The sequence below is a fragment of the Urocitellus parryii genome, unplaced genomic scaffold (assembly GCF_045843805.1).
Source record: "Urocitellus parryii isolate mUroPar1 unplaced genomic scaffold, mUroPar1.hap1 Scaffold_49, whole genome shotgun sequence".
NCBI lineage: Eukaryota > Metazoa > Chordata > Mammalia > Rodentia > Sciuridae > Urocitellus > Urocitellus parryii.
The window spans coordinates 3,596,650-3,617,758 of record NW_027554054.1 but is presented as its reverse complement, the minus strand read 5'-3'; the positions used below and the strand labels follow the sequence as shown (position 1 = coordinate 3,617,758).

Sequence of the window (21,109 nt, the reverse complement as noted above, 5' to 3'; positions counted from 1 at the left end):
CAAACTCACTCGATCATCTATCTGGTCCTGACCAAAGACTAACATTTGGGAATAAAGACAGGGAAAGGGGCAGCCCCCATTTTAGTGGCACATATACAAAGTAACTCTGCTTTAAATTAGAAAAGAAATTAATGTCACAGAATGTTTCCCTATAAAAGATATGTAATAAAGTAATAATATCAATAAAATAGCTATTACTAAAGCAAAGCTTTCATCAATAAGCTTCGAGAACTTTGAAGGAGGAGAATGGCTTCACAAAATGGTAGTCCAAGTTCCCACAGTGTGGACACTGCTGGACGTTGCTGTACTCAGAGAAGTACTGCATGCCAATCTGCACGTCGATCACTGGCTTTCCACAGTGCTTGCAGTTCAGGCGGGCCTGACAGCAGGGAGAAGCAGCCAGGATGTCGTAGGTGTACATGGTGCCCAGCTGGTGCCAGCTGCCATCCCACCATGACTTACACTTGATGCAGATGATCTTGTGAACCCCTTCCAGGCAGTCCACACACACTGCGTACAGATGCATGAGTCTTCCAGGCCAACTATACTTGGTACAGTGACATCAGAGTACAAAAATCACCATCACCTCACTGGGCGAAGCTGAAACATTCACATGTTACCTAGCACCTGACTTGAAGGTGGCAAGGAACATCATATTCGATCTCATCATGTCTTGAGGGGCTTAAGAACAGAGTTACACCCACCAGAGGGAACTGTTCAAAGACAGGGAGTGCCCGGTGGCACAGAGCACAGTTTACAACATTTATGTGGCTGGCACTGAGGGCTGCAAGAATGAACTTCTGTAGATCCTCGCCCTGGCCCACTTGAGCATCATCTTCCATCCTTACATGAAAAGTGTTCAGCTTATGCCTGGGGATGTGAGTGAGGAGCTCAGAGAGGTCCGGCCGCGGTAGGAACTGTACAGGGGTATCAAAGTATCCCCCCCTGTGAACAGATAACCCAGTTGGAGCATAATCGAAGTGGGCATTTCTGAAAACATGGCCCCCAGCCATGGCCTTTTTGTGAAGCTCAAGATGGATGGCATTCTTTAAGAATTCCCCAAGATATCTGGAGGAGCGGGGACCACTGAAGTGGGCAGGGGAAAGGATAGATTAGCCAGTAGGTGGGGACTGGCCAGGGGAGCCACAAGGGGAATGGGCACCATAGGCTGTGGCACTGACGACCTTTTCCTGGGAGTTCTGCCGGTCCATGGAATGTCCTCAGGGGAGATCATGGTTCAGGCCTTTCTGAGACTTATTTGGGGGCCTGCATTTTTTGTCTCCTCCCCAGCCTCCCCTGGAGGCCTCCCTGTGTTCTTCTCTGACCCAGACTTCTTTTTCTCGTCCTGCATCCGCTTCACCTGGTACCAGTCTGTGTCCTTCTTTAAGTGGCCCTGACCACAGTGACAGGAGCAGAATCGGAAGGCCAGGTCATAGCTCTTCTTGGTCCACATGTTCTGACCGCACTGCTTCTCATTCCAGCTGTGAGCCCGGCCAGTGCAGTTGAATTGTGCCAGGATCCCACTCATAGAAGCACCGCAGGTGCATCCAGGTGCTGTAAGGGCAGTGCTCATTGCTGCACACCACCTTCTGATAGTCATCCTTCTCCAGGTCCACTGGTCTCCGGAAGCTGCTGAACAAGGGTGTGGCACATGGGGCTTCGTTCTTGGCGTCTCCCGCGGCCGCAGCCCTAGTGGCGGCCGCGTGGCTCGGGTCCCCGCACCTCCGTTGCCCGCCGCGCCCCTGGTGCCCGCCGCACCCGCCGCGCCCGCAGCCGCCGCCCCGCAGCCAGCCACCGCCGCCAGGGCTCCCCTGGCCGCCACACCCGCCGCTCCCGCCGCAGCCAGGGCCCCGGCTCCATTTTCCTGCTCGTCCCCGCTGCTGTTGGCACGCTTGTTTTTCCGGCCGCCTTTGCTGTTTTGTGGGTTGGGCATCTCGCTCACGAAGGTCCAGGTGTCCGGCAACAGCGAAGGAGGCGCCCCGCAGCGTGGGGCAGCGGCTCCTTTGGCGCCGTCTAGCCCTGCTGCCCGCGCCGCGGCCATCTCGGCCGCCGCGTCCTCTCTGGCTTCCTGGAGCCGGCGCGCGGCCACCGGAGGCTTGCAGCCGCGCTGGCGCCGTGGGCCCGGGGAGCTAACACAACATCTTTGTTTGTATGTGGTGCTGAGGGTCGAACCTGGGCCGCAGGCATGCCAGGCGAGCACGCTACCGCCTGAGCCACATCCCCAGCCCGAGAGAAGATCTTTAAGACATTAAAAAAAAATCAAGAAAAGGTAAATCTAAAATCTAGAAAAGGCAGGGAACCAATCAATAGTCAAACCCCAAAGTCTGCCTGAGTGGGGAAGACTGGTAACCCACCCTTTTTTAAGCTAGAGTCCCATAATGTTATACCCTCACAGTAACCAAAATTAAATCAGACTCCTCACAGACTTATAGCCCAGGGGTTACATCACCACTATGATGCAGGAATCTTCCAGTCTTAGATTTCATTAAGGAGGTACTGTACTGATAATGTTCCTATGTGTCTTGCAGGAGCAAAGAAAAATTTTCTTTGGAGAAAGATATCACCATAAAATCTCAAATTATCCAACAAATAATTTTTTTCAGTGCAATGACCACTATGTAAAGACATTACCAAAAGAAAGAACGGATAAAAAGACAAACTCAAAAGTCTAGATATTGGATTGGACATACTACAAAGTAAGAACTTCAAAAGGCTTTGGATATTAGATGGGATATTACACATGACATACTGTATAATAAAAAACTACATTCACCACTTAAATAAATGAAAGACCAGTTTCAGAGTATCCACAGAAAAACAAAGAGGTTTAAAGGAAATGAAAAGAACTGAAGAATGAACCAAAAATTCCAAAACAAAAAATTACACAGAACACATCATACAAAGGCAAAATCAGGGTTGGGCTTTTATGTACGTTTAGTGAAAATTCCAGAGAAAGTGAAGAGAAAGAACAAAGCAGAGTCAATGTCTAGAGAAACTGGCTGAGAATTTATCAGAGCATATCCAAACTTCTGTCCATCAGAGTGAAATCTCAGAAAATCAAAGGCAAAGAGAAAATCTTAAAAAGGGATAAACTACCTTCAAAAGACAGACTGTGATTTCTCAACAGAAACAATGAAAGCCAAAAAATGGTAGAAGAACAGCTAGAATTCTGAATTTAGCAGTAAAATCTTTTTATATTTCCATTTCCCCCTCAAAAAAAAAAAAGAAAGAAAGGAGAAAGTTGAGAGTCAGCTACCAGTTACCTATATTAAAGAAAGCTCTAAAGGACTTATTTTGGGTAAAAGGATTACAAATGGAGGGTAAGAAATACAAAAAGATCAAAAATTGTAGTAAGCATGTGAATAAACTCATATATTGTCTGTATCATACAACAATAACAATGTCTGATGTGGGCTGATAAAGACACATGGCAATAACAGCATGTTAAGTTGAGGGATGAGAGTTTGTAAATGGCATTAATGGATTCTAAGATTCCATTTTTCTGAGGATGAGGGAAAAGATTCTAACTTTTGGCTTTGATAAATTAAGCATGCATATAGTAACTAATGGACTAACCCTAAAAGGATAGATATATATGACTTCCCAACAGATGGAAGGGAAAAAAAGGGAATAATAATACAAAAGGCAGCATAAAATAGGACAAATGAAAAGCAGGAAAAATAAAATAGGAGATTTAAGTCCATTGTTATCACTAATTAAATTAGGCATAAATGAACTAAGTGCTCCAGTTAAAAGCAAAGATTGTCAGTATGAATTTAATATCCCCAATTATACAGCACTTACAAAGATATGGAAATGTAAAAACAAAAATATGGGAAAAACCACATAAACACTAAAGAAAGTTGGCAAACTTTAATAATGAGACCAAATAGATTTTAAGGCAAAAGAACATTACTAGAAGTAACAATGGTAAATTTTTAAATATTAAAGGTTGTATCATGAGCAATATATAATGATTTTAAAATTGTATATTCCTAATTCCAGTCTTAAATCTATAATGAAAAATAGATCTAGAACCATAAGTGAAAATATTCTTTAGTCATAGTAGGAGACATTAATACACAACTCTCATTAATTGATATAGTAAGCAGACAAAAGAAATTCAGTAAGAATATAGAAAACATAAACTATGCAATGAGACTTGACATTGCATCCAACAACTGGAGACTACACTTTTTCTTCATTCATAGTCACCCACACACAGAATACACCTACTTACTGGATTATATAGCAACACATGAAACTAAAGAAATTATTTTAAAAAAATAGGTTGAAAAAGAGGCTGAACAAAGATCTACAAATTAAGAGATTACTCAAGATCTAGGCTTGAAGCTGGCCATGAAAAGGTATCTTCAAAGACATATAAAAGACTACAACACAGGCCTAGTGTGATAAGGAGATGCAGAACATGGAATAAAAAGAATGAAATAAATGAAGAAAAGATTTCAGAAGGTAATGAAGCTTAAAGGAGGTAATGAGAACACCTTGTTAGGGTGAAGGTGAGAATGAACTGAGGGAACATGGATTCTGAAAAGCTATTCAATCAGAATATATGGATTAAAGAGTAAGACTTAGGAATTCAGTAGAAGAAATAGCTGAGAAAGCAGTTAAAATGCGGTACTTCAAATATTTCCTATTTTGATGACAAGATTTAGTTAGTACATGAGTTAACCTAAAATTCCTAAGAAAAAAATAGTTACAAGAAGTACAGAATCTCAATGCAAAATAATCAGTACACACAGACTGCTAAAGAAGAAAATGGACAGAAGTAACCTTTTAAATGTTGGCAATTATTCCTGATGGCTAACATTATGATGAGGGAACAAAATTTATATTTATTTACATTTAGGGATGGAAAACACAAGCAGGTACAAAACTTTCCAATTCATCTGAGTCCACCATGTGTCTTCATATTCCCTCTCCCTTCTTTATGGTTAGCAGTTTTCCAGAAGTTCTAACTCCCCAAGGGAAACTGACTATAAATACAGTTAGCAAGTTTGTTTTCACTGTCCTAATAGGAAGGAGAAGAAACTATCCCTGTACAAATAAGAGACAACCAAACATTTGTTTATAAGAGCTGAACTTGCATTATTAGCATGGAAAAAACAGGTGGAAATGATTTTCCACTGATAAAAAGCTTACCTTCCAGAAAAGCAAATTCATCGACAGCTTCTATTGCATTATCTGAAACACAAGGAAAAGGGACACTTGACTGTGGTCATTTGGACATTAGCTCCAAATTAGCACAATCCACACAATGAAGGGGATAAGGCTTTATACAAATTTAGGCATTTATAAAATATGTCCCTTGCTGTCTTGAGATCTATTTCTGTTCCATCACTAAATCTTACATACTGAATGCCTAATACAGTAAAGTCAAGTCCAGGCAAATACTGTTCAATGAGAGGGGAAAATGTGAATCCTCCTACCATGTTGCTTTACTCTTGAATTTATTCTCTTTGCTCTGAAAGTTATAAGAGAAGAGTTTGGCAATATAGCAGGGAGTACAAGATACAGTATATGAAAACTTCGGACATGTGCAAGGGTTAGCAGCTGTATCTCTACCAGAAATCAAACACCCGCTTTGCCTTCTCAACCTGCAAAGGGAAAGCTTAACCCAGCCCTCCATTGTCTACTGCCAGATACTATAGAGACACTCTACCCAAATCTCTCCTCTGAAGGGTTTTTCTCTTTCCTTGTTGAGCACCACAGTAGGCATCTTTTGCAATGGTCTCCACAAACAGTTCCTGTCAAACAAATGAACAAATTAAAAAATCAATGGACTCCCGTTTTTGAAAGAAAAGAAGGTGAAGGGCTCAAGCAGGTGGTGAGGTTCTGAAACTTAAGACGGTACAGGACTTCACTAAGGTCATTCCAGTACCTCTTCCCCCAGAAGGCCACTACGTCCCTTCCCCCCTACTCATAAATCCACCGTGTTCCTTTCTAGACTGCTACAAGTTGTATGTGAGCCAGGAGAGGTGCAAATTAAAGTTGATCTCTGCGCCCTCGTAAAGTGGTTAACAAAGCAATACAACACATGAAGGTGCGTGACACTCTTCTCCAACCTTCCCTGATTACACACGCCTCAGACTGCAAACACCCCTTTCACTTTCTGGCTCAGCACATCCCGCTCAGACCCTCTTCTTCCTCCTCCCCAAATTCCTCCAAACAGCCCCAAGGCTGTTTCTATTTATTTACATTTAGGGATGGAAAACACAAGGAAGCCACGCCCCCAGATCCACGCGCCGCCACCCCTAGTGCCCTTGCGCTCCCAGGAACCGACTTGACTTGGTGGCTGTGCCTGGCTGGTGCTGGGAGGAGCACCCTGATGTGGAGGAACCCAGCCCCATCCTGGAGGCCTGGACATGCCCAGGTGGCCTAGGAGGGTGCAAAACCTAGACCGACTTGCAGGAGAGATCCAGCCTTAGTCGTTCTTGAAGGAGAGGTAGGACTTTGGCAGGCAGAAGTGGAAGAAGTGCAGTCCAGGCAGAGAAAACCACAAGAAGGTCTAGAGGCTGGAAAGCATGATGTTGAGGCAGTCACAGGCACCCAAGTTTGTTTAGAGATTTCATCAGATCACTGGGTCCCCTTGTACTCAACATAAATAAATAAATAATCCAAAAAGCTTTTGTTCCTGTAGGTTATGCCAATATGTATTGTATTAGAATTAGTTTCATAATATTTTAGTACATTACACAATGACATAAATAATATTTTTATGACAAGTAACTTTGAAAATGAAAAATTCAGTGGGAAGTTTCTAATGTCCAGCTAAATAGAAGACAACCGGGTCATCTAGCTGCTTGTATATATTAATATTATCCATTTTTGTGTAGCTCTGAGAAACTACTGCATCTCCTTGAGAGAGAAAGAAAAAGGCAAATAACCTCTTAGTGTTAAGAAAATAGTTTTTGGCTTCACCCCTGAAAAGGATGCCCAAGAAATCCCCTTTCTCCCCACTGCAGGTTCCCATACCATACTTCGAGATCTGGTAACACATGAATTGCTGCAGTCTGGCTGGGCACAAATTCAGGAGCCACTCACAGCCTTGTAGATTCAAACAGCAATTCTTTACTCCCGAACTCACACCGGCACTCTACAAACACGTTCTGGGCAAAATCCACACACTCCACCGGGCTCTGAATCCCAAATACTCTCTAAATCCCGTGAGAACTCAATGGGAACTCAAGGAGCGGGTGTGCCTGAGGCAGTAGGATATGTCCTATTCCCAGCAGGGTACACCTTAAACCTGGATCCGCCCTAAACCCAAGGAGCGGGATACTCCCTAATCCCAGCAGGATACACCCTAAACCTGGATCCGCCCTGGTCCTTGAGCAAGGTCACCTTACATGCAATGTCACTGCAAATGACCTGAGTCTAAGACAAGCCCATTTCAACATTGGAGAGTCCTTCCTCTAAGCAACATGGGGTAGGCTGACAAATAAATTGCCATGCATCATTCCCACTTGGCAATGGCTCTCAGCAAGGAATATTTAATATTTTCAATAAAAGTTCTATGTTATTATAATAACTAAAGCTCACTTTTTGGAGCACTGTGTGTAGTTCAAAGTGCTTAACATTTATGTAAATCACATAATGTTCATGGTACCCTATTGATATATTATTTTAATTTTGTTTGTAGTTCAGGAAATTGAAGCACAGAATGCTTCATAATTCACCCACAGAAACTGCAAATTGGTGCTACCAATCTGGAAAGCATTATAGAGATTCCTCAGAAAACCTGGAATGGAGCCACCATTTGACCCAGCTATTCCACTCCTTGGTTTATACCCAAAGGTCTAAAAATCAGCATACTACAGTGACACAGCCACATCAATGTTTATAGCAGCTCAATTCACAATAACTAAACTATGGAACCAACCTAGATGCCCTTCAGTAGATTAGTGGGTAAAGAAAATGTGGTATATATACACAATGGAATATTACTCAGCCTTAAAGAAAAATGAAATTATGGCATATGGAGAATACCATGCTAAAAGAAATAAGCCAATCCCAAAGAACCAAAGGCTGAATGTTTTCTCTGATATGCAGATGCTAATTTACAATGGGTGGGGGTGGTGAAAATAAAGGTATTTTGGACTAGACAGAGGGAAGTGAAAGGAGGGGAGTGGGAATTGGGGTAGGAATGATAGTAGAATGAATCACACATTACCCTATGTGCACATATGATTATATGTACAACCAGATGAATAAGATGTTATACTCCATTTAAGTATGATGTGTCAAAATGCATTCTACTTTCATGTATAACTAATTAGAACAAATAAAAGAATTATTAAAATAAAAAATAATTCACCTGCAGAAAGATGTGAAGCCAAGAAGTGAGGAAGTAATGAAGCCAAGATAACATCTGAAATCAGTTCAAGGATTATGTGGTAAACGTTGCTGGATTAACACAGGCTACACTAGAGCAGAATGTTAGTCTTCACCCAGAATTAAAATCTTCAGTAAGGTATGAGTCATCAACATTCAACCAAACTTCTTTTAGAACCTCAGATCTGAAGGAGGCTGAGGCAGGAGGATCAAAATTTCAAAGCCAGCCTTAGCAAAAGCGAGGTGCTGAGCAACTCAGTGAGACCCTGTCTCTAAATGAAATACAAAATAGGGCTGAGGATGTGGCCCAGTGGTCAAGTGCCCCTAAATTCAATCCCTGGTACAAAAAAAAAAAAGTTCTGAGTTCTCTTCAGTTCACATTTAAGAAAAAGAAAAGGGAGAAAATAAACATATAAAGGAAAAGTTTACTTTTAATTCAGCATTTTAAATTGCTTAGGCAATGGTTTCTGACCTTTTCACCCCACCTTTGACTGAAATAATATATAGTCTAGAAGGCTTTCCACAATGGTCTCCTTCCAAACTCTCCAACTCTATCATACAACTTCCCCATCCTCTCCACCTGAACCACATCCTATTTTTCCAGGAAAGTTTTTCTCACTTTCCTGCAAATTCATCCTGTCTCTTTGTGGAGGCTTTCCCCCATCAACCCACCCTTCCACAGTTAAGGTTACATTCCTCATACTACTAGGCTCCTGTCCTTGTTAGAACTGATCACAGTTATAATCCTGCATTTACCTGTGTGATTATTAGAACAATGTTTGTCTCCTCCTCCTTCACCTCCAAATCAAAACCTCCATAAAGAAGATGTTCCTGGGGGCTGGGGTTGTGGCTCAGTGGTAGAGCACTAGCCTAGCACATGTGAGGCCCTGGGTTCGATCCTCAGCACCACATAAAAATAAATTTAAAAATGAAGGTACAATACCTTTGTGTCCATCTACAACTAAAAAATTATAAAGAACGAAGGTGTTTCTGTCTGATTTTGCTCATTGAGTCTTCAGTGTGGTACCGTATCTGGCACTTAGTAGGTGCTCAATACATATTTACTGGATGAATGAGTCATTAACAGTGACTCACTTGGAATTGATGTCTCAAAAAAAAGCCTGTTAGAATTGTTATTTGAAAATGCCTACCAAGAGCCTCTAGTAATTCCTATAATGGGTTCTGTCCTTCCCTCAATCCTTAGAATCATGTCCTTGAACAATTAATTTAGCATTTTCTTACTTATTTTGTTTACTTTGATGGAGGGGAAAGGTAAAAGCATAAAAGAAAGAAAAATATCTTTTATAACTTAAAAAAACAGAAAATAAGATAGATACTTGTAATGACACTTTTGGGTCATTTCCTTTGTTTCTTTAGTCTACTTCTTTACATGAACAACAGACACAGTCAGAAGTTGAATTTGCTCCACACTCTCATCTGTGGAATCTGGTGGTTTTGGGAAAAGTTTATAAGCAACCAGGAGTAGCAATCATGAAGAGCCAAACACTATCTTAGATCACTTCCAAAACATTCCTTTTTAGTTCAGTGGTCAAGAAGATTGGATTTTCTTATTCTCAAGAAATAATAGAGGGGCTGGGGATGTGGCTCAGGTGGTAGCGCGCTTGCCTGGCATGCATGCAGCCCGGGTTCGATCCTCAGCACCACATACCAACAAAGATGTTGTGTCCGCCGAGAACTAGAAAATAAATATTAAAAATTCTCTCTCTCTCTCTCTCTCTCTCTCTCTCTCTCTCTCTCTCCTCTCTCACTCTCTTTTAAAAAAACAAGAAATAATAGAATTATTGTGAAGTATATGTAGTATTTAAGAAGTGTTCAAAAGAGAGTATACGAATTAAGGAAGTAGTAAATGTCAAGTTGTGTGACATTTCAGTTATGAATTAAACTGATATATAGAAATATTTACCACATAAACAGTATTAAGTATCATTTATTATCCCACCAGTGCTTATAATTAGAATCACTTTTTATGTTAAGCTTAATTCCAAGAGGCTTATTATGATTATTTTTGAACAAATTTAACTTTGAAATTGTTCTTGTAGAATATCTATCCAAGCTCTTTCACCCCATCATGGGCATGACATCTAGACTAAGGCCATGAAATTCAGGAACTTGTGAACCACAGCTATGATCACTTTGCCCAGCACTGGAAGCTCCTAAGAGGCTGAGAGAATGCTGGTGGCATGCATCAATACAAGTCCACAAATAACACTCTGGTCACTTGGAAGAGCAGTATTAAATTTTATCTCCTGAAAAAGAACCAGAATTTCTCTGTCAACATACTGTAGATCCTTGGTGAAGCAGACAAGAGTCAATGCTGCTGAAACAATAGTTGCCATCTTTGATGAATGCAGCCAGTCTACCACAAAGTTTTGGGGAGAAGAAATCTCATGAAGCATCCAGTAGTTGTGAAGGTTCTTAAACAGAAGACCTAAGGAGGAGTTCAAGGATATGGGACAGCCTCTGTGCTAGTGATCAAATAGAGGTAGGATTCATTAAACATTATAAGTTCTTTTCAGAAAGAGAGAAAGGAGAGAAGGAGAAAGTTTTCCAGGGAAGGAGAGAGAAAGGAGAAAAACTATAAATAAGCAGAAAATTTATTCCTACTGTGAATCAGGCCTGACTTCCCACTAACATTATTTTTAGAAGTTGGATTTATTGGTCATGCTGATACAATTCAATAATTTTCTATAAGGTCACGACAGCTGGTTCAAATCTTTCAAAATCTTGTTCAAAATCTTTCTTCTGATTCAATCTGTAGTAAGAAGCCATCCATCTGTATTGTACACAAATGCAGCATTCTCAAAGAGAACTTTGAAATTTATCCCTTTACTAGTTCCTGCCCTCTAGAGTAGAGGACTATGACCAAATGGAACTCAAGCAGACATTAGGAGTAAGGGCTGTGTAGCAATTTTGTATCAGGCAGTCAATCATTTGTACACTATTGTGATAGCTTCAAATTATGTCCATGAATTTTTTGACACTCCTATTTCAAAAAGTGGAGCCTGAAATCCCTCTCCTCAAGTGTATGCTGGACTCCATGACTAACTTTTAATAATAGATAATATGGAGAAGTGACCTGTATGCCCTTCAAGATTAGATCATAAAAGACATAGTGCATAAGAAGACTACAAGAGCTAATATATGAGTTCAGCAAGGTTACAAGATTCAGGATCAATATGAAAAATCAATTGTATTTTTAAACAACAGAAATGAACAGTTCAAAATTTAAGAAAATAATTCTATGTATAATCACATCAAATGAAAAAAAATTCTTAAAAATGAATTTAACCAATCAAGTGCAAAATCTGCATACTAATCTTTTATAGTTAGTAATTTAAAGAACATCAAATAACTTGGAAGATACCCTATGTTCATAAATTGGAAGGCAATACTGTATAAATTGATCTAAGATTCAGTACAATCTCTATCAAAATCCCTTCTTGTTGTTTTCACAGAAATTGACAATCTGATCCTAAAATCCATATGTAAAGGCAAGGAAACTAGAAAAGCCAAAACAATTTTGAAGAGCAAGAACAAAGAGGATTCACACATGTCAATTTCAAAACTCACTACAAAGCTATAGTAATAAAGACTGCGCAGTATTGGCTTAAGGACAAGCATATAGATGAATGGAATGAAAGTGAAAACCCAGAAATAAACTTATACATTTATGATAAATTCACTTTCAACAAGGGCACCAAGACAAATCGATGAGCAATGCATAATCTTTGCAACAAAGTGTGCTAGGGCAGCTGAATAACCAAATACAAAAGAATGAAATTGGGTCCTTATCCTACATCATATACAAAAAATTAACTCAAAATGAATCAAAGAATTGAAGAGAAGACCACAACTATAAAACTCACAGAAGAAAACATGGATATAAATTTTATGATTTTGTATTTAGCAAAGAACCCTTAGACAAAAGCATCAAAAGCATGAGAAACAAGAAAAAACAGATAAATTGGACTTCATTAAAATTTTTAAATTTGTGCTTCAATGACGCTATCAAAAAGATGAAAAGACAAAATATTTGAAAAATCATATATTTAATAAAGGAATTGTGGCTATTGCATTAGGTGGCTGGAGGCTGGAGCTAGGAGAAGCCATCCTGGAGCTGGTTTTAAAGGGGGATCCAACATGGCAGCCAGTGAGGAAGCAGCGATTCCAACGTCTCCACTTTAACGGGATAAGAAAGACCCACCTGAACAGATGCAGCCTACCTACGGAGGAACTTCTAGCATAATTCCCTTAAGAGGAGAGCAGCCGTGAACGGGTAGGTTTATTGGAAGTGACAGTCCGTCCCAGAGAAGTGGATTTTGGACAGCCACTCAGGCACAGAGGTCTAGTCCCGCAGCCATCAGCCGCTTGGCAAGCGGCTCCCCCGGGAGGCCTAGAGCTCGCTCTGGGAGCAGCCACTTCACCTGCCCGGTTCCTAACCACGCGACCACAGCTACCTGGCTCCACAGGTGGCCCAGCGGCGGGTGCAGAAGTCGAGTCCTGAGGCCAGCGGCCACTTTTGCAAGCGGCTAACACCTGAGCGGTTTGGCCCGCCCCACCCGAACCGGCAGTCAGCCTCCACCATCAGGGCTCCCCTGGGAGGCATAGAGCTCGCTCTGGGAGCAGCAGCCTCACCCGCTCGGTTCCTAACCACGCGGCCTGTTCCTAACCACACGACCACAGCTACCTGGCTCCACAGGTGGCCCAGCGGCGGGTGCAGAAGTCGAGTCCTGAGGCCAGCGGCCACTTTTGAAAGTGGCTAACACCCGAGCGGTTTGGCCCGCCCCGCACGAACCGGCAGTCAGCCTCCGCCCTCACGGCTCCCCTGGGAGGCATAGAGCTCACTCTGGGAGCAGCAGCCTCACCCGCCCGGTTCCTAACCACGCGGCCGGTTCCTAACCACACAACCACAGCTACCTGGCTCCACGGGTGGCCCCGCGGCGGTGCAGAAGTCGAGTCCTGAAACCAGCGGCCACTTTTGCAAGCGGCTGACACCCGAGCGGTTTGGCCCGCCCCACGCGAAAGAAACGTGAGCAGTATGAAATGACAAGGAAAGAAAGGACCACAAGCAATGCAGGTCAACTCAACTTTAGAAGAGGTAATAGCTGCAACTGATGGAATGTCAGATAAAGAGTTGAGGATATATATGCTTCAGATGATTTGGAGTCTCAAGGAAGACATGAGACAGCAAAATCAGACAATGAAAGATCACATTGACAAACAAATCCAGGAAGTAAAAGATCAATTTCACAGGGAGATAGAGGTAATAAAAAACAAATAGAAATCCTTGAAATGCAGGAAACAGTAAACCAACTTAAAAACTCAGTTGAGAATACTACCAGCAGAGTAGATCACTTAGAAGAGAGAACATCAGACAATGAAGACAAAGTATTTCAACTGGAAAAGAACATAGACAGCTCAGCAAGACTGCTAAGAAACCATGAGCAGAACATCCAAGAATTATGGGACAATATCAAAAGACCAAATTTAAGAGTCATTGGGATACAGGAAGGCACAGAGCTCCATACCAAAGGAATAAATAGTCTATTCAGTGAAATAATACGAGAAAACTTCCCAGACTTGAAGAATGAGACAGAATCCCAAATCCTAGAAGCCTACAGGACGCCAAATGTGCAAAATCATAAGAGATCCACACCTAGACACATTATAATGAAGATGTCCAACATACAGAATAAGGAGAGAATTTTAAAAGCTGCAAGAGAAAGAAAGCAGATTACATTTAGGGGTAAACCAATCAGGATAACAGCTGATCTTTCAACACAGACTCTGAAAGCTAGAAGATCCTGGAATAACATATTTCAAACTCTGAAAGAAAATGGGTTCCAACCAAGAATCGTGTATCCGGCGAAATTAAGCTTCAGGATAGAAGATGAAATTAAAACCTTCCACGATAAACAAAAGTTAAAAGAATTCACAGCTAGAAAACCATCTCTTCAAAAAATCCTTGGCAAAACATTACAGGAAGAGGAAATGGAAAATAACATTGAAAGCCAACAATGGGAGGAAGGACAGTAAAGGGGGAAAGCAGTCAAAGCGGATAACAAATCAAGTTTAGTAACATCAATAAACAAATATGGCTAGAAGAACAAACCATATCTCAATAATAACCCTAAATGTTAATGGCTTAAACTCACCAATCAAGAGACACAGGCTAGTAGAATGGATAACAAAACAAGACCTAACAATATGCTGCCTACAGGAGACACATCTGATAGGAAAAGATATTCATAGACTGAAGGTGAAAGGTTGGGAAAAATCATACCACTCATATGGACTGCGGAAACAAGCAGGAGTGGCCATACTCATATCTAATAAAATAGATTTCAAGCCAAAGTTAATCAAAAGGGATAAAGAAGGACACTTCATACTTCTCAAGGGAACCATACACCAACAAGACATAACAATCATAAATATAAATGCCCCAAATAATGGTGCAGCTTTGTTCATCAAGCAAACTCTTCTCAAGTTCAAGAGTCTAATAGACCACCATACAATAATCATGGGAGACTTCAACACACCTCTCTCACCACTGGACAGATCTTCCAAACAAAAGTTAAATAAGGAAACTATAGAACTCAATAACACAATTAACAACCTAGACCTAATTGACATATATAGACTATATCACCCAACATCAAGTAGTTACACTTTTTTTCTCAGCAGCACATGGAACCTTCTCAAAAATAGACCATATATTTTGTCACAGGGCAACTCTTAGACAATATAAAGGGGTAGAGATAATACCATGCATCTTATCTGACCACAATGGAATGAAATTGAAAATCAATAATAAAAGAAGGAAGGAAAAATCAAGCATCACTTGGAGAATGAACAATAGGTTGCTGAATGGTCAATGGGTTTTAGAAGAAATCAAGGAGGAAATTAAAAACTTCCTAGAGGTAAATGAAAACACAGACACAACATACCGGAATCTATGGGACACATTGAAAGCAGTTCTAAGAGGAAAATTCAATGCTTGGAGTTCATTCCTCAAAAAAAGAAAAAAACCAACAAATAAATGATCTCATACTTCATCTCAAAATCCTAGAAAAAGAAGAGCAAAACAAAAGCAAAAGAAGTAGAAGGCAAGAAATAATTAAAATCAGAGCTGAAATTAATGAAATTGAAACAAAAGAAACAATTGAAAAAATTGACAAAACTAAAAGTTGGTTCTTTGAAAAAATAAATAAAATTGACAGACCCTTAGCCATGCTAACAAAGAGAAGAAGAGAGAGAACCCAGATTACTAGCATACGGGATGAAAAAGGCAATATCACAACAGACACTTCAGAAATACAGAAGATAATCAGAAATTATTTTGAATCCTTATACTCCAATAAAATAGAAGATAGTGAAGGCATTGATAACTTTCTTAAGTCATATAATCTGCCCAGATTGAGGCAGGAGGATATAGACAATCTAAACAGACCAATAACAATAGAGGAAATAGAAGAAACCATCAAAAGATTACCAACCAAGAAAAGCCCAGGACCGGATGGGTATACAGTAGAGTTTTACAAAACCTTTAAAGAGGAACTAACACCAATACTTTTCAAGCTATTTCAGGAAATAGAAAAAGAGGGAGAACTTCCAAATTCATTCTACGAGGCCAACATCACCCTGATTCCGAAACCAGACAAAGACACTTCAAAGAAAGAAAACTACAGACCAATATCTCTAATGACATTGACACAAAAATCCTCAATAAAATTCTGGCGAATCGGATTCAAATACATATCAAAAAAATTATACACCATGATCAAGTAGGATTCATCCCTGGGATGCAAGGCTGGTTCAATATACGGAAATCAATAAATGTTATTCACCACATCAATAGACTTAAAAATAAGAACCATATGATCATCTCGATAGATGCAGAAAAAGCATTCGACAAAGTACAGCATCCCTTTATGTTCAAAACTCTAGAAAAATTAGGGATAACTGGATCATACCTCAACATTGTAAAAGCAATCTATGATAAGCCACAGGCCAGCATCATTCTGAATGGAGAAAAATTGAAGGCATTCCCTCTAAGATCTGGTACAAGACAGGGATGCCCTCTCTCACCACTTCTGTTCAACATAGTCCTCGAAACACTGGCCAGAGCAATTAGGCAGACGAAAGAAATTAAAGGCATAAAAATAGGAAAAGAAGAACTTAAATTATCACTGTTTGCAGATGATATGATCCTATACCTAGCAGACCCAAAAGGGTCTACAAAGAAGCTATTAGAGCTAATAAATGAATTCAGCAAAGTGGCAGGATATAAGATCAACATGCATAAATCAAAGGCATTCCTGTATATCAGCGACAAATCCTCTGAAAAGGAAATGAGGACAACTACTCCATTCACAATATCCCCCCAAAAAATAAAATATTTGGGAATCAACCTAACAAAAGAGGTGAAAGATTTATACAATGAAAATTACAGAACCCTAAAGAAAGATATAGAAGAAGACCTTAGAAGATGGAAAAATATACCCTGCTCATGGATAGGCAGAACTAACATCATCAAAATGGCGATATTACCAAAAGTTCTCTATAAGTTCAATGCAATGCCAATCAAAATCCCAACAGCATATCTTGTAGAAATTGATAAAAGAATCATGAAATTCATATGGAATAATAAAAGACCCAGAATAGCAAAAACAATGCTAAGCAGGAAGTGTGAATCAAGCGGTATAGCGATACCAGACTTCAAACTATACTACAGAGCAATAGTAACAAAAACAGCATGGTACTGGTACCAAAACAGGCGGGTGGACCAATGGTACAGAATAGAGGACACAGTAACCAATCCACAAAACTACAACTATCTTATATTTGATAAAGGGGCTAAAAGCATGCAATGGAGGAAGGATAGCATCTTCAACAAATGGTGCTGGGAAAACTGGAAATCCATTTGCATCAAAATGAATCTGAATCCCTATCTCTCGCCATGCACAAAGGTTAACTCAAAATGGATCAAGGAGCTTGATATTAAATCAGAGACACGGCATCTGATAGAAGAAAAAGTTGGTTATGAGCTACATGCTGTGGGATCGGGCTCCAAATTCCTCAATAGGACACCCATAGCGCAAGAGTTAACAACTAGAATCAACAAATAGGACTTACTCAAACTAAAAAGTTTTTTCTCAGCAAAAGAAACAATAAGAGAGATAAACAGGGAGCCTACATTCTGGGAACAAATCTTTACTCCACACACTTCAGATAGAGCCCTAATAACCAGAATATACAAAGAACTCAAAAAATTAGACAATAAGATAACAAATAACCCAATCAATAAATGGGCCAAGGACCTGAACAGACACTTCTCAGAGGGGGACATACAATCAATCAATAAATACATGAAAAAATGCTCACCATCGCTAGCAGTCAGAGAAATGCAAATCAAAACCACCCTAAGATACCATCTCACTCCAGTAAGATTGGCAGCCATTAGGAAGTCAAACAACAATAAGTGCTGGAGAGGATGCGAGGAAAAGGGTACTCTTGTTCATTGCTGGTGGGACTGCAAACTGGTGCAGCCAATCTGGAAAGCAGTATGGAGTTTTCTTGGAAAGCTGGGAATGGAACCACCATTTGACCCAGCTATTCCCCTTCTCGGTCTATTCCCTAAAGACCTAATAAGAGCATGCTACAGGGACACTGCTACATCGATGTTCATAGCAGCTCAATTCACGATAGCAAGACTGTGGAATCAGCCTAGATGCCCTTCAATAGATGAATGGATAAAAAAATGTGGCATTTATACACTATGGAGTATTACTCTGCATTAAAAAATGACAAAATCATAGAATTTGGAGGGAAATGGATGGCATTAGAGCAGATTATGCTAAGTGAAGCTAGTCAATCTTTTAAAAACAAATACCAAATGACTCCTTTGATATAAGGGGAGTAAACAAGGACAGGGTAGGGACGAAGAGCTTGAGAAGAAGATTTACATTAAACAGGGATGAGAGGTGGGAGGGAAAGGGAGTGAGAAGGGGAATCGCATGGAAATGGAAGGCGATCCTAAGGGTTATACAAAATGACATATAAGAGGAAAGGAGGGGTAAGACAAGATAATACAAATGGAAGAAAGGATTTACAGTAGAGGGGGTAGAGAGAGAAAAGGGGAGGGGAGGGGAGGGGAGGGGGGATAGTAGAGAATAGGACAGACAGCAGAATACATCAGACACTAGAAAGGCAATATGTCAATCAATGGAAGGGTAACTGATGTGATTCAGCAATCTGTATACGGGGTAAAAGTGGGAGTTCGTAACCCACTTGAATCAAACCGTGTAATATGATGTATTAAGAAGTATGTAATATTTTGAAATACCAATAATAAAAAAAATAAAATAAAATAAAATAAAAAATAAAGAAAAACAAAAAAAAAATTTTTAAAATAAATAAAAAAATAAAGGACTTGTACCTAGAATAGGATATTGGTGAAAAATAAACAGCTAATTCAATAATAGATTTTTAAATCTATTATTAAGAGAGAGAGAGAGAGAGAGAGAGAGAGAGAGAGAGAGAGAAAGTATTGGTGAGTATATTGAAAAATTGGAACCCTCACATATTTCTGGTCAAAATGTAAACAGTGTAGCTACTTTGGAAAATAGATGGGCAGTTTCTTTAAAAGTTTAACAGAGTTACCATATTACCCATCAATTCCATCCCTAGGTATATGCCCAAGAAAACTAAAAACATATGTCTGAGTAAAAACTTGTACACAGATATTCTTAGCAACATTCTTTATAATGTACAAAAGTAGAAACAACCCAAATGTCCATGAACTTATGAACAGATAAACCAAGTGCGATATATTCATACAACATAATATTGTTATGCCATAAAAAGGATTGAAGCACTGATATGAGTTGTGAAATGGATGAATCTTGAGAACATGCTAAGTGAAAGAAAACAGACACAGAAGACCACACATCATAGGCAAACTCATTAAAATAAAAAGTAGATTGATGGTTGCCAGGTGCTGTGGGGAGGGAAAAAATGAGAAGTGACTGTCAGTGGATATGGAGATTCTTTGAGGAATAATGAAAATATGCAAACATTAGTGGTAATTATTGCACAACCTTGTAAATATACTAAAGGCCACTGAGTTTACACTTTAAAAGCATGAATGTTGTGATATGTAAATTCTATTTCAAAATTTTAAAAACTATTTTTTAAAAAGGCACTACTGATTCCTTTCTCTCCTCTCCTCCCCCCTGTCCTTCCTCCCTCCTTTCCTCCCTTCCTCTTCTATCAATCACTGTAGGAGAAATTAGCTGTCATATTAAGGACACTCAAATGGCACTATTTGACATATGTGTGAAAAATTGAAGCCTCCCATAGGTAAGCAGCAAGAGAACTGAACCTTTTAGATAACAACCATGAGAACGAGCTGTCTTAGAAATGTATCCTCAAACCCTCGCTGACTAAGACGACTGTATTAGGAAGGACTAAGATCTTTACTGCAATATCATGAGAGACCCTGAGCCAGAACTACCCAGTTAAGCCACTCCCAAATTGTGAACTCATAGAAACTGTAAGATGATACATACATGTTGATTGTTTTAAACTACTAAGCCTGGGGACAATTGTCATGCAGCAATAGATAATTAACACATAACCAAGAAACCCACTCTTTCAGGCACTATGATAGCCATTGAGGATCCATCAGTAAGTAAAAGTAGATTCAATTCCTGCCTATAGCTTAAAATATAACAAATATGGTAGATATTAATCAAATAAGTACAGAAGTGTGTCATTACAAACTTCTATATATGACAAAAGAAAACCCCAGGTTGTCATAAGATAGAATGGACAAACCCCAGATCCAAATTTATATTATTATTCTGGAAGGTATTATTCAAAGACTACTCATTTTCAAATTCGCCTGTCATCTACCCATCAGGGTCAGAGAGAATGCTTTGAATAGGTCCTAGACCAGGTCTATTGATGCTGCCCATTGAGCAGATAACAGACCTGCCATACCACTCTGAGACTACATTCAGAAGAGTTCACACCATAGAACTTGTAGTTTGTGTCTTTATGAGGGAGGTACCCACCAACAGCTGACCAGTACAAGGAAGGATTTTAGGCAATTCATAGTATCAGCCAGTCATGCTCTGGCACACCAAGACTAATATTTATCAGTGTCAAGCACTGGAGAGAGCAGGTGTTCTTTTATACTTGAATGTAGCATTCTACCCATTCAGAAAATTAGAAAGTGGCTATCCAAGGCCCCATAAAGTCACAAGTACCATTAATCCTGATGTTCTTTCTCCTATAATATCTCTCTATATGTATTCACCTTGTCTTTACTACTTCCCTAGCTCTGACCAAGGCCCAGTTCTCCATGCCATGTGTACATGCCTTAACAACCAAGACATAGAAGTGAAATAAATGGTGAAATGTGATGGAAGAAGAGTGGCCTCCCACTAGCACTGTGGTCACTCCAACACTTGATTATAATGGAAAGTAACTGTTCTAAAGTGCATTCATGGGAACTTTTCCCCAACCTCCAATATAAAAACTCAAAATATACCTAGATTTATACCTGAGACAACCGGGAAAAACCCAAGCCAAGCTCTCTGGAGAAAGATGTCTGGGGAATAGGTGATGCTATTCAGGAGACATCCCATCACCAGCTCACAAACAAGAGTAACAAAATTTTTTAATCCCCTCACCACCCCCCACACACAAAGATTTGTTCCAGACACAT

The 21,109-nt window shown here is 40.0% G+C and overlaps 1 pseudogene; it reads right to left on the bottom strand.

Annotated features, from left to right (window-relative positions):
- Positions 1-214: 214 nt before the first annotated feature.
- Positions 215-1,933, bottom strand: LOC144252670 (headcase protein homolog; annotated as a pseudogene).
- Between the last annotated feature and the right edge of the window lie 19,176 nt (positions 1,934-21,109).